Raw genomic sequence first — 14,993 nt, 5'->3', positions numbered from 1 at the left:
TGAGTTACAAGATTTCTTTTTTGAGGATACAACAGACGAAGTGAGTTAAATTAAAGCATGTAAAAAATTAACCCGTAAAAACAAAGTTTTTCACTATAAATCCTTTATATGCGTGGCGGCTAGAGTCCTCTCGTCCTCTGGCTTGAGATGGCTGCCACCTATGGGTCAGATGAATGGCTGCCACCATTAAGAAATTGGTAATTTAATATAATCTATTTTTTTTCCTAAAAAGTGTAAAATTTGGGAATTTTTTTTCTCACGAAAATACATTGTCACGCACAACGAGTCTGTGTGCAAAATGTCAGCTCGATTGGATCACGGGAAGTGGGTTAAAAACGACCGAAAGATTTGCACGGTCGTAAGCAAGCAAGCAAGCAAGTGAACTTAATATAAAGGATTTAAAAAGGGGGCTAATCAAGCTGGGAATAGGTTGATAACTGGCTTAAATCTGATTGGTTGTTCCTGTGAGGTCATGACACCTATTTTTTAAGGAAGCCGGGGTCAAGGTGACAAAGTGATGACAACTCCCTGGGTCGTTACTCATTCTGTGCAGTAATCCCCATGATGCCTGACGCAGGTTCAAGCTCTAAGTCGTGGCATCTCATTGCTAAATTTGGTTCAGAAAATTGTTCTCAACCGTAACAATTGGCGCGCCTTCATACGCTTGTTGTGTTTGGTTTGTTGTCCTTCCCCTCCCACCTCCAATAAGATTGGTCAACAACAAAAAACATTTTTTTCTGGCCTGGACTTTTGCAGCTGTTTTAGACTAATTTCAGGGAGAGAGACACCGCCAACTCCAAATATACAGCAGCAGGCGCCAGGGTCGGGATCGAGCCCACGACCTCCTGTATACCAGGCGAGGTAGTTAACATCTCCTAGCCACCGTGGTGATGATGATGATGAGAGAGAGACACGCAAACTCCAAATATACAGCAGCAGGCGCCAGGGTCGGGGTCGAGCCCACGGCCTCCTGTATACCAGGCGAGGTAGTTAGCATCTCCTAGCCACCGTGATGATGATGATGAGAGAGAGACACGCAAACTCCAAATATACAGCAGCAGGCGCCAGGGTCGGGATCGAGCCCACGGCCTCCTGTATACCAGGCGAGGTAGTTAACATCTCCTAGCCACCGTGATGATGATGATGAGAGAGAGACACGCAAACTCCAAATATACAGCAGCAGGCGCCAGGGTCGGGATCGAACCCACGACCTCCTGTATACCAGGCGAGGTAGTTAACATCTCACCACCGCGGTTCCCCTAATTACGCCTGGGCCCCCTTGCTAGAGTCAGGGTTTCTCAGGCCAGTGCTCGAACAGCTGGAGACGTTTTAATTTCGTCGCTAATAGGGACCCGCACGCCTACGCTCCACCGCTTTTGGAAGGAAGGCAGCCGAGGTTTGGTGGATCAAACCGAGATTCGTGAAACCCCACAGGGCTATGTACGAGCTGTCCAGCAAATGGCAGCATATTGGCGGCGAGTGAAAACGTTCTTTTTGGGACGGCTGAACGTTTGCTTTGAAATGAATTACAATTCTAGAACTCCTCTTTCAAACGTTGATAACACTGGTGAAAAAAAAACATTTTTTTCTGGCCTGGACTTTTGCAGCTGTTTTAGACTAATTTCAGGGTGCCGATTCCAAATCTGATCTCAGATTTGCTCTATCACATCTCATTTTTATGCTATCGGCATACCCCATTTTCATTGATTTTACCCAAAATTAACTCTGTCACTTATGATTGCAAGTTGTTGCGAGTCAGTGACTGCTTTAGTGTTAAAATATGGTTGCTGTATTTTTAGGATAGTTTGTTTACAATATCATTTTATGTAGATATCCATATTTATTTAATATTTTTCTTTGGCAGTTTTTATTGAAAATGAAATATTTGATATCTCAAAAACCTAATGTGATGGACAAAAACTGATACCAGATTTGGAATCAGCACCCCAAAATTACCTTAAAACCGTTGGAATACCTTATGCCAGAAAAGGTGTGTTGACCAGTGTTAGCAACAGTTGGCTACATACGGTACGAAAGAAGTTCACCTTATAATTCATAATCAACGTTTTTTGGGTTTAGGTCGCGTTATTTATAAATGTGTCGTAACCCTCCACCACCCGACACGGCCAATCAGTAAAAAAGTGTCACGTTGACAAAAGACAAATAGTTCACTGCTTTAGCCCACCGGTGTGTTGAAGCGTGAAACCACAACATTTACAATTTGAGTACGACGTTTCGCTGGTAATTGCATCCAGCATCATCGGGCAATTCGTGTTAAACTGAAGTTCACCTTACATACGTACATTGTAGGACACCTATTTAAGGAAGCTGGGTCAAGGTGACAAAGTGATAATTGTTCTCAAACTTTCCATTGAGCTGAAAGACAGCGTCTGACGCGTCAGACGCGTCAGACGCTGTCTTTCTGACAGACGCGTCAGACGCTGTCTTTCCGACAGACCTGTTCTTCACCTGACGACGGCTGCTTGCATTGTGGCCGAAACGTCGTGAGAATTATTTTATTATGTTTTATTTTTATTATTTTCTTATTTCCCTTCTACGTGGTGACTTTACCGAAAGAACCAAGAAGAACAATAATAATGTTTTTTGGCGCGTCCTGTTAAACGTTTGTGTTGTATACGGCGTGCCAATTTTTATTGTTTGACGGTTTCGAGTGGCTGAGAGGGTTCTTCATGGCACGGATCTGGCAAGATCATTACGTAGTGGCCTAAACCACCCACCCCCCTCCAAAAAAGCAATTATGAACTGTAATATTGACTGAGAAAACCTACTTGGCGTCAAGTGTTCAGCTCTCGATTTAAAGCTTTCGTGACTGCAAGGATTCATACTCTTAGGTTGTTTTCGGTAAAGTCACGTAGGTAAAAATACAATAATAAAATAAAATAATAATAGATTAAAATAACTCAATTAAATCACGACGTTTCGGAGGCAACACAAGTCTCCGTCTTCATGTGGGACCGTCACAGCTAATTTACTGTGTCAATAACAATCATAAGGTTTTTTTGCGCAGTAAATTAGCTGTGACGGTGCCACCTGAATACGGATACTTGTGTTGCCTCCGAAACGTCGTGATTTATTTGAGTTATTTTCATCTATTATTATTAAATCCTTTATATTAAGTTCACTTGCTTGCTTGCTTGCGCGCTTACGACCGTGCAAATCTTTCGGTCGTTTTTTAACCCATTTCCCGTGATTCAATCGAGCTGACATTTTGCACACAGACTCGTTGTGCGTGACAATTTATTTTCGTGAAACATTTTTTTCCATAACTTTACACTTTTAGGAAAAAATAAATTATATTTAATTACCAATTGCTTAATGGTGGCAGGAAATCATCTGACCCATAGGTGGCAGCCATCTCAAGCCAGAGGACGAGAGGACTCTAGCCGCCACGCATATAAAGGATTTATAGTGAAAAACTTTGTTTTTACGGGTCTATTTTATCTTTTTTTTACCTACGTAACTTTACCGAAAAAAACCTACGAGTATGTTCAGCTCTCCTTCCATTATTTGAGACAATGAGGCTTGTTATTATCACAGCACCTTGTTGTGGTGGGATATAGAATATCAATAATGGACTTATCCATGTGTGCCAGGAAGCTGATAGCGAAAAACTTTGAGATGTCTGAACAGATATACGCTCTTGCACGCTACATTGGTGCGAGGGCTTTTGTAAATTGATGCATGCATCAGTCATATCCATTCCCATCGTGCTTGGGTGGGTGACTGCTACGTGATCAGGAGCAAGGGCAGTGCTGAGAAATGTATTGTACCCCTATGCTCCCACGTGTATGCTCCCCGCCTTCACCAGCGTGGTGAAGTATGGTCAAACGACACCCCCCCTCCCTCCCTCAGCGGTTTAGCTTTCTTTTTAAATTCATTATATTAAGTTCGCTTGCTTGCTTGCGTGCTTGCTTGCTTGCGTGCTTGCTTGCTTGCTTACGACCGTGCAAACCTTTTGGTCGTTTTTTAACCCACTTCCCGTGATCCAATCGAGCTGACATTTTGCACACAGACTCGTTGTGCGTGACAATTAATGTTCGTGAAAAAATGTTTCCAAAATTTTACACTGTTTAGGGAAAACAAATTAAATATTTAATTACCAATTGTTTAATACTGGCAGACAATCATCTGACCCATAGGTGGCAGCCATCTCAAGCCAGAGGACGAGAGGACTCTAGCCGCCACGCATATAAAGGATTTAGAGTGAAAAACTTTGTTTTTACGGGTTATACTTATTTCACACTTTTATTATGTAGGCTAGGCGTAGTCACAAACCGAACCTCTCCATAATAAAGGCTCAGTCTTTTGTTATGCAGTCTATTCATAGTCTCAAACCGCACCTTACAATAATAAAAAGTGGGCCATTCCTGCCCCTTCCCCCCCCCCCCTCAACCATTATATATACGGAGTGGTATCTCTTGTAATCTCTCATTTACTTGATACAGCTGTCGGGCTGTGACGGTTCCACCTGAAGACGGAAGCTTGTGTTGCCTCCGAAACGTCGTGATTTTTATTTTATTTTACTTTTATTAATTTTAATTTTTTTTACCTACGTGACTTTACCGAAAAAACCTTAGAGTATGAATCCTTGCAGTCACGAAAGCTTCAAATCTAGAATTGATAAAAGGGCTTTGCAACAACCGTGTGACTCGGGGAGCTGATTTAACCCGAGTATTTCAAAGTGGCAAAAAAAGCGTGTGGCGAACTGGGATCGATTTCATTTTAATTTCGCGTACAAAAAAAAAACCCCGTGACGAATGGCGTTTCGTCCATGGGGGTGGGGGGGGGGACGTTTAATTCAAGAGTGCTTCGAAACGACTCGCCACCCAGCGTTCACAAACGTGAGCCGGCAGTTAAAGCAAGCCAGCCAGCCAGACCACACTCCGCGCAGCAAGCGTGCGTTGCCCCCAGGAGGGCAAGAAACGTGGGGTCTGTCTGAGACGTGTTACCAATCAGATGTCCTTGACTTGCCGTAGCAGCGGTAGCGACATTTGGGACCGCGCTCGTTCGTTCGCTCGCTCGCTCGCCGTTCTGCGGACCCGCTGGGCAGCGCTAACGGGATTTACAAAGTCCCGGTGTTCTTCGCATTCATCTTCCGCCGCAGCTGGAGGACGTGGTTGGCTTATAAGTTGGGACATGACGATACGACCACGCCACTTTTCCCCGCCCGCCGAGACTCGCCCGTGAGCCAAACGGCTGCTGCAGAGGGCAGTGTGGAAAAGAAAAAGATTGATTGTTGTACCGTCTGGTTTTTTATGGTTAGCGAAAGCACACCGCTGAAGAAGGACGCTTGTGTTGCGCCCGAAACGTCGTGATTTAATTTATTTAATTTTTTTTCCCTACGTGACTTTACCGAAAACACCAAAGAGTATTTGGTTCACCAGTCCGGTGGGACCCCTTGAGCTCTTTGGAGCTAAATTTCGATTTAAATTTCTCATTCAGACGCTGTCTTTCCGACAGACCTATTCTTCACCTGAGGACGGCTGCTTGCTTTGTGGCCGAAACGCCGTGAGAATTGTATTTTATTATGTTTTATTTTTATTATTTTATTATTTCCCTTCTACGTGACTTTCCCGAAAGAACCAAGAAGAGGACTATTTGGAGCTCTTAGATTGTGCCGAGTTTGCTTCTGTCTCGCACCACACACACAGCACTTCAAATCTAGAATGAATGCGTTATATTATTTTTGTGTTGTCAAGTAAATTTTAGTTTTGTTCACACATTCTGTCGACGGTGGTGCCTTTTCTGGCTCAAATCAGCCACTCAAAGCGCCGTCGTAAACTTACATTAATACTCCCAAAGTAATGTTTTTTTTAATTCTAAACAATGAGAAGAAAATATACATTTACATACAGTACTATCGACGCTTGTTTCAAATGAAAAAAAGAGTTTTGGCTTAATTGATTTCCTAATTTTCATTTATATATATTTCATTGTGCTGCCGAGAATGATTATTTTTTTCTTTCAAAAATTCCGCAATGCTTCTGTGAATCGGCGCGGCGTTCTTTCTTCCTTATCGCCAACCCCCGAGATATTCATGACGGACCTCCGTAACGTTCCGTCTCGTTCCCGTATCTCGCCCGCTGATGTCGTGCAAATTTTTTTTTAATTTACGTCAAATGCCATTGCCGAAGGTCAGGGTCTTATTTAATTATTAATTTGGAATGAACGGCGTGTCTCCTTACCGACGTCATCGCGCTCGCGCACCAAACTGCGCTGTTATCGGGCTGCGTGCGTTCGTCTGAACAAGAACGGAGAGTATATTCTTAGGTTTTTTGGGTAAAGTCACGTAGGTAAAAAAAAATTTAATTAAAGTAAAATAAAAATAAAAATCACGACGTTTCGGAGGCAACACAAGCTTCCGTCTTCAGGTGGAACCGTCACAGCATGATTGCTGTATCAAGTGAGAGAAATTCCAAAAAAACAGTATTTGTATGTATACTGGTTGAGGGTGGGAGGAGCCAAGGTAGGCTCTGAATAATATTATTTTTGTGAGGTTCGGTGCGGCTGAAGCACGCTGTTAGGAATGAGCCTTTGTTGTGTAAACTAGGTGCGGATGATGTAAACGTGCGTGTAAAAGGGACTGAGCCTTTTTGTTATGTAGAGAACAGAGAGACTCAACGCCCTCGTCAATAACACCGTGGCCTCACGGAGAGAGAGTTCATCGCGGGCAACGTTTCAGGCAATGTTCCTTTACAACACGGCGAGAAAAGCCAAAAGACGCAGGGTACATACAGGTCTGAGGCAGTAGCACGGAGCTTGATCAGAATAGGGAACGTTTCAGACAATGTTCCTTCACAACACGGCGAGAGAAGCCAAAAGACGCAGGGTGCGTACAGGTCTGAGGCAGTAGCGTGGAGCTTGATCAGAATAGGGAACGTTTCAGGCACTGGACCTCCTTCAGAGCACAGAGAGACAAGATAGAGTGGTCTGAGAAGAATTTAATTGTAAAAAAAAAAATTTTGACTAACGGTGTTTTATTTCGATTTAAAGCTTTCGTGACTGCAGGGATTCATCTTCTTGGTTCTTTCGGTAAAGTCACGTAGAAGGGAAATAATAAAATAATAAAAATAAAACATAATAGAATCAAATTCTCACGACGTTTCGGCCACAACGCAAGCATCCGTCCTCAGGTAAAGAACAGGTCTGTCAGAAAGACAGCGTCTGAAGACAGACCTGTTCTTCACCTGAGGACGGCTGCTTGCGTTGTGGCCGAAACGTCGTGAGAATTCTATTTAATGATGTTGTATTTGTATTATTTTATTATTTCCCTTCTACGTGACTTTACCGAAAGAACCAAGAAGATAACGGTGTTTTATGTAATCCACTTAGCAATGCGTTCCTGCAGTTCAATTCTCATTTCAACAGAATTGGAATTCGCATAATTCACTTGGTGACGATTGAGTGGGCCCGGTTCGCATTGAGAATCGATTTAAATAGCGGCGTGCCTTTCTCTCGTGTTTTGAACATAGTGCTCCTAGAATCCCATTTGCCGGCGTTCTACTTAGCCCACGGCTATATATATACACGAAATGTTAAAGATCCTGTGTCGCACCAGAGAGAAATGGACCTTGCCATGATATTCAAATTTGTCGATAAATTGATCACATTCACTTTGTAACGTATTTTCTCTAATTCAGTGGTTCTTAACCTGGGTTCGATCGAACCCCAGCTTTTCGGTGAGTCAGTCTCAGGGTTTCGGTGGAGGTCAAGACACACACCCGACTCATATGATTCGTGATGACACATCCAGCTTGGCCATCATTGGCTGCAAGTGATCACGCTACATCGCTTGGCCTGTCTGTGCTGCAGGGAATTTGGTGCGCTCGGTAGTCGACTTGTGACTGTCGTGATGGTACGTCGTGTGATTTCTTTCTTAATATTTTAATCCCTTCATACTAACCATGTCGAGCAAAAAAAGAAAGTGGTCGGACGAATATGTACAATATGGATTCACATGTATAACAGAACGTGATGGGAGTCAGCTATGAGATTCCTGCAAGTTTGCAGGTTGGATCCTGTTCACCGCTGAATCTCGGATGCACAGGCTGTTCAGCGTTCATTTTATTTGGACAGGCGTAGCGCCGCTGTTTGTAAGGACATTGTACTCACCGCAGAAAACCGTAGCGACACGACCGCACTCTATGATAGCTGGCGCCAAAACTTCACCACACGCCCCCTCCCGCATTGCCTTGTGGGAGCCCCCGGTACATGTCTTCCGACCTGAAGTCGTACACGTACATCATCGGAACGGAATCAGAAGAATAACTGATGAGGTGCACCTACGTTCAAGTACGTGGACGTCATCGGAATGGGAAAGGGTGTATTTGTAATCGTACAACGCGCAGTAATCGCTCGCTCTCCGATAGAGGACAACACGGAGACACGAGGAACCACAAAACAAGCGGGAAATGCGCCCAAGCGGTGAGCTGGCACCAACAGTTGCCTAAGCTCTGTGATCCCCTCCATATATTAAGATGCTTTGAGCCAATCGATGTTTATACATGTGTAGTGACCAGAGGTCACAAACGGGTTTTGATTCCTTACCCGTACAAGTACCCAGCCGCACCAAGGTCGCAAATGGGTACCCGTACCTGGCCGGGTACGGGTACCCGTTCCCTACCCGTACCCTACCCGAAATGAGTGACAAACGGTTACTCACCAGTGACTCACAGCCTACCCGTACACGGCCGCACCAGGGTCGCAAACGGCTACCCATACCCATACCCGGCTGGGTACGGGTAGCCGGGTATCGGGTAGGGTACGGGTATCGGGTACCCGGTTGCGACCTCTGGTAGTGATTGACTCAGAGACACTAAGAGTAGGAGGCACTGTGTTTATTAAACGGCCTTAACAGTTCACACTTAGTAACTACGGCTCCCAGTCACGACAGCCGGTAGACTGCCTGACTGGCGATGCCGAGACGGTGAAGGTTCCGGCAGCAGCACTACGGTGACCCCCCCCCACTCCACACGACAGCCCCGAGCTCCCCTCCCGGGGCCCTTTTATACCGTCAGCGTGGCCTGGCTCCGCCCCCCGGCCACGCCCCCCTTCTGGAACCTACTAGCGGGTTCTCGGTGTGCCCCTTCCATGACCTTTCCCCTACGTCCCTCTCTGGTCTGTCACGTGACCTGCTGTCAGTCAGAGCTGCTGTAGCTGCAGATCCCCTTCCCTGCCAGCAGCCAGCGCTATGCTGCTAAGTGACCGATTCTATGTCAATACACATGTAGGAGGAAACCCACGCGCGTGTGAGTTGGGTCAACGCCATATCCCAAACAGAACGGACAGAAGATATTAGTCTGCACTTTGCTGGATTCATAAATCACTGTTAATTACTTTTACGATTCAGTAGTGGGTTATGCTGCAAGCAACGCTAGTATTATAGATTGTTTGGCTGCTATAAATTTCCACGTGATAAGCCACTTTGTTGAGCTATCATTTGTGGCTGGTTGCTTCTGAAGAATAAGTTAATGGCTGAATCGGCTTTACCGAGTAAAATAAAATATTTTACCTTTACTTCCATATATATTTTTTATGATTTGCTTAGCTTTCATATACTTTGTACTTCCATCGTGTTTTTGTATTGTTTGTTGTTGGACATCTGTCAAAAAGAGCTTCATAGCTCATCGATTCCTCCGCTTTAAATAAACATTCTGATTCTGACCTACACTGTATCCCCGACTTCTCTTTAAGAGATTGGGTGCACTCGAGGTGACTTGGCCGTAGGCCCGCCAAACTTAATTGGAAATAGCAACTAATAATTATCAGTCCGAGTAAAGAAACCCCGATAATTAAGCAGCTGAATAGATTGCAAGTTAATAATTGCCTTATATCGAGCTTGGAGGCCGGGGCGATGCCAGTAACGTTTAACACGTTGTAATGTGTCTCCCTCCTACCTTGTACCAATCCTCACCACCCACTGATTCAATTCCTCCCCATCAGGTTCGTTACGTCCTTTACTCAATCTAGCTCGGGTCAAACAGGTAACTCGAGCTTACCTATTGTAAGGACTCCATCGTGAGATGCGTGTTGAATCCGCAAGTGTGCTCTCAACTCGGCTTGATTAAAAGCTTTCCAATTCAACGCTGCTCACAGATTCTAAGGTTCTCGGTTTTTGTCGCGAGGCAAAGGGTCAAAGACGCAGCCCCACAATTGCTCGCTCACGCCCGCTGCCGGTGGAAGTGCCTCCACTAGGCGTTACCAAAGCCTCGAAAGTACTGCAGCCGGAAAACGTCCCCATTTTCATGCCTTTGTTTCATTTTGGACGACATTTGTGATCAATGTGTTCAGGGGCACCACGGTGGCGAATTGTTAACTCCATCGCCTGATATGCAGTAGGTCGTGGGTTCGATCCCAACCCTGACGCCTGTGTATTTGGAGTTTGCACGTTCTCTCTCGTTCTCCCCGTGGTAGCGTGGATTTTTCTCCGGGTCCTCCGGTTTTTCCCTCCACATTTAGAATCAACTTGCGTTTAAGAGTATTTGGCTGCGATGCATTTCAACGTGCCGACAAGCCACTTCGTGGAGCTATCATGAGTGGCCAGGTGGCTTCTGAAAAATATCTACATAGCTCCGTGAGCATTATCTGGTAAATATATAAACGTTTTATCAACATACTCATTGTGCTTTTTCGGTAAAGTCACGTATGTAGAAATAAAATAAAATTAAAATAAATAAAATTAAAATAAATCACGACGTTTCGAACGCAACACAAGCGCCCGTCATCAGGTGGAAATTGAGTAAAACACACAGCGGGACATCACACACAGAGCACACAGAGAATGGCAAACTGCACGGGGGCAAATACAGCAAGAAGATGGGAGACGAGAACTCAACAGACCTTAGAAACATCATGTGATGCAAGCCAGTCGAAAAAAACGGAAAACCAATGAGTATAATACTCTTATAAATAAAATATTATTATTTCTATTATTTTTATTATTTATTTTTATTACTTTTTTGCCTACGTGACTTTACCGAAAAAACCTAAGAGTATGAATCCTTGCAGTCACGAAAGCTTCAAATATAGAATGAGTATAATATCTGCAGTCACAAAAGCTGCAATTCTAGTCTCATCAGCGTAGTCAGAATTTTATTGTTTTCTTTTTATTATTGTTTTGTTTTTCCTTCTACGTGACTTTGCCGAAATAACCAAGAATATAGTCAGGCCTGTTAAAAAAAAAACCTCGTCTCCTGGCTTGTTTTTGTTTCTCCGTGTCCTCAAGACGCTGGATTCTTCTCTCGGTCCTCCAGTTTCTCCCTCCACATTTGGAATCAACGCGTGTTTTAGAGCATTTGACTGCTATCAATTTCCAGATCATGATAAGGCGCTTCGCGTTGAGCTCTCATTTGTGGCCCAGGCCACTTCTGAAAATGTACCTATATAGCTCAGTGGGCCTTATGTGGTCAAATAAAAAGTTTAGTTTCGGGGTTAAGTTTAAGAAACTTGCACCGTGTTTTCGACCCGGGAGATGGAATCCAACCGGCACCCTCTTGGTTTGCAAGTCCCAGCGGCTCCGCTCACCGTTGCAACCACTGCGACAGAATCCATTTGCGTTGATTTTGCTACTTTGCAAAAAGCTGTTCGATGTTTGCTTTTTTCACGGACCATTTATTTCCAATTAAATTTAATGTCCGTCGCTTAATCGAGGCAGAGATCGTCGAGATAAATGATTTGTTTTGCAAGGATGCCCTAAGTTGTTTGTAATTATATATCGACGGTTGCTATTATCGCAGTTGCATTGTTATGAAATGTAGTTTAGCGAAGGCCAGTTTTCATATTTGAGTAAAAACCATGATTTGTTGTGGTGGGTGACTGCGGATGAAAAAAGGAAAAAAAAACTTCTGTTCATCTCTCCAGAATAAAATAAAATAACAATTTAGTCACGAAAGATTCAAATCAAGATTGTTCCAACAAATTATGTCTTGTAGATGAGTAGCATTTCCTTTTGCAAGCCTAACTCTGCCGATGAGTCCGAGAAACGTTGAAACCAGTGCAGAGTTTGCTTCAAAATATACGACTCAATGCCATTTTTTTAGATGGCTGTTGGGGCAAAAACAGATTTTATTTTTCACGTGGACTTCAGTTGAACCGAGTTCTGTTCATGTATCTCATTTTAAATTCGTATTATGACATCAGCCCACAATGGCCAAGCCCTGTAGTCCTCTATTCACCATTGTAAGAAGTGTTATCAATGCATGTTCTATCCGCTGCTGGATAAAGCCTCCTCCCCCCTCCCCCACGCTCACGATTGCACATTGTCCCGTAATGCCATGATGGTCTGTTGCACGCATGCACACCAGCTGAAATCGTTGCTCTGTCTTATCACCGTGGAGACAAAGTGATACTGGTGGGAACCTCCTGGTTACACCAGCCCACAGGGGATTATTGTGTCCGTCCGTCCGTCGTGCAGGGAGGGGCTGGGTGGGGTGGGAGGGGCTGGGTGGGGAGGGGCTGGTTGGGGTGGGAGGGGCTGGGTGGGGAGGGGAGGGTGGGGAGGGGCTGGGTGGGGAGGGGAGGGGCTGGGTGGGGAGGGGATGGTGGGGAGGGGCTGGGTGGGGAGGGGCTGGGTGGGGAGGGGAGGGTGGGGAGGGGCTGGGTGGGGAGGGGAGGGGCTGGGTGGGGAGGGGAGGGTGGGGAGGGGCTGGGTGGGGAGGGGAGGGTGGGGAGGGGCTGGGTGGGGAGGGGAGGGGCTGGGTGGGGTGGGGAGAGTGGGGAGGGGCTGGTTAGGGAGGGTGGTGAGGGGCTGGGTGGGGTGTGGGAAGGGACGGGCTGGTTGGGGAGGGGCTGGGTGGGGGGTGGGAGGAATGGGGCTGGGTGGGGAGGGGCTGGGTGGGAAGGGTGGGGCTGGGTGGGGGGTGGGAGGAATGGGGCTGGGTGGGGAGGGGCTGGTCACCCCGTGGTGCCCTTATAAAACTCAACGTTTAACCTACTCACGCCGGCTTGTGCCCGCCCTCACAGTCGGGCATATTTGCGAAATACACCACGCCGCCGTTGATCCTAGCCATTGACCGAGCAACCCAACGTTCCTACCAGCTCCCTCCGCAGGAGGAATGTGTTCATTTCACCGCTCCATCTCCACAGTGGTGGTCCTCCACGGCCACGTTCGCTGCCTCTGCTGCCACACTGACCCCAGTCTCATCCATCGACCATCATCCCGGTCCTGGGCGGGCCTCCCCTAGGTCGACCCGGCCTCAAATGAGTACCTGGTCCAGTGTGTAAACATCACTTTCGATTAGCAACGGTTGGCTACGTAAGGTGCAAAAGAAGTTCAACGTACATACATTCCAGGGATGTGTCGTGCCCAAGCCCACTCACTTTTCTTCCAGTCAATATTAATGTTAATCTCATTTGTGTTAGTTCCCTGATTCGTGCATTTATCTTTCAGTGTGTCAGTGTAATTCCAAGCGAGAATTTCGCTGTGCTTCCTTGCGTACGCAACGAAGCGAGTGCTCATTTCCTGCCAGCAATTATAATAATGCCCAACCTCAGTTCATCCAGGAAAGGCTCGCTGATTCGCAGAAGACTTTTATAGATCGGATATTTTCTTTGCTGCATCGGATTTTTCGTCCAATTTCTTCATGTTTCCGATCCAGTGGTTGCCAGACAGCTGGGGAAATATGAGGCTACCCGGACGGATGGCCTGAAAGAAAAAAAATACAAACAACAGATCGTATTTTCGAGGATACGAGACGCGCTTTATTTACCCCTGTATTTTAAAAGCAAAGATGGGGCATGCGTCTTATAATCCAGTATGTGTCTCTGCGTGTGTGCGGCCAGATTTGTATAACTTTCTTGACACCGGGCACAAGTATTCTTAGGTTTTTTCGGTAAAGTCACGTAGGTAAAAAAATTTAAATTAATAAAAATAAAATAAAAATCACGACGTTTCGGAGGCAACACAAGCTTCCGTCTTCAGGTGGAACCGTCACAGCACGATAGCTGTATCCTCTCACTTGATACAGCAAGCGTGCTTGATACAGCAAGCGTGCTGTGACGGTTCCACCTGAAGACGGAAGCTTGTGTTGCCTCCGAAACGTCGTGATTTTTATTTTATTTTTATTTTACTTTTATGAATTTAATTTTTTTACCTACGTGACTTTACCGAAAAAACCTAAGAATATGAATCCTTGCAGTCACGAAAGCTTCAAATCTACCGGGCACAAGTGTGGGGGGGCGCGTATTACTTCCCAGAGCGTCTAATAATACAGAGAATACGGTAATAGTATATATGCGCAGCAAGCCTGTTCATCGCGCAGCTTTGAGACTATTAGCAAACGCGCGCTGCGCATGTTGACCGATCCGTAAGTCGCTCAGTACCTGATCTGCATGTAAATGAATGCAGCTGACATTGAACGCCTGTCTTGGGGGTCATTGGGTCTCAGTCCTCTGATATGCAGGCCTATACTTCTGCTGTGCAGCAGACGTGAACGAAGCTTTGCCCGCCGGCGGTTTAATGTGTTCGGATTGGGTGCCGCGGTGGTTGCCCGTTGGTCAGCCGACTGCACTCGCAATCCAGAGGTCGCTGGTTCGGTTGAAACAACGCTGCGAGCTTCTTAAATCCCGTGTGTGGTGGGGTAAAGTGTGGGTGCACCCTCCTGGCACCACGGTGGCGAGATGTTTAGTACCTCGCCTGGTATGCAGGAGGTCATCGGTTCGATCCTGACCCTGGTGCCTGCTGTATATTTGGGGTTTGCATATTGCCCCCCGTGGTGGCGTGGATTTTTGTCCAGCTCCTCCGGTTTTAAAATATAAAATAATGAATACAGTGAATTTATTTTACAGTTATTCTAGAGGCTCAAAAACACGATGACCCTGAATTTATAGATCGAAATTAAAACCCAAATTGTTTGTATTGGTGTTATAGGCAGTGCAGACAAATTAATAATACTACTGTCATTCTGTGTGCCCGCATCAATGCTGGCCACATTAACCAACCCGCACTGACCAGTGTGGTGAAGTATGGTCAAACA

General features: G+C 45.7%; 1 protein-coding gene across 1 annotated transcript in view; it reads left to right on the top strand.

Moving 5' to 3' along the window:
* LOC133343849 (gamma-aminobutyric acid type B receptor subunit 1-like) overlaps positions 1-14,993 on the top strand; it is a 352,259-nt gene that overhangs the window by 272,779 nt on the left and 64,487 nt on the right. The gene's annotated exons all lie outside the window — the stretch shown is intronic.

Source organism: Lethenteron reissneri, chromosome 1 (assembly GCF_015708825.2).
Source record: "Lethenteron reissneri isolate LAM-NWPU_2019-01 chromosome 1, ASM1570882v1, whole genome shotgun sequence".
NCBI classification, from domain to species: domain Eukaryota; kingdom Metazoa; phylum Chordata; class Hyperoartia; order Petromyzontiformes; family Petromyzontidae; genus Lethenteron; species Lethenteron reissneri.
This window is presented reverse-complemented; position numbering and strand designations above follow the sequence as displayed.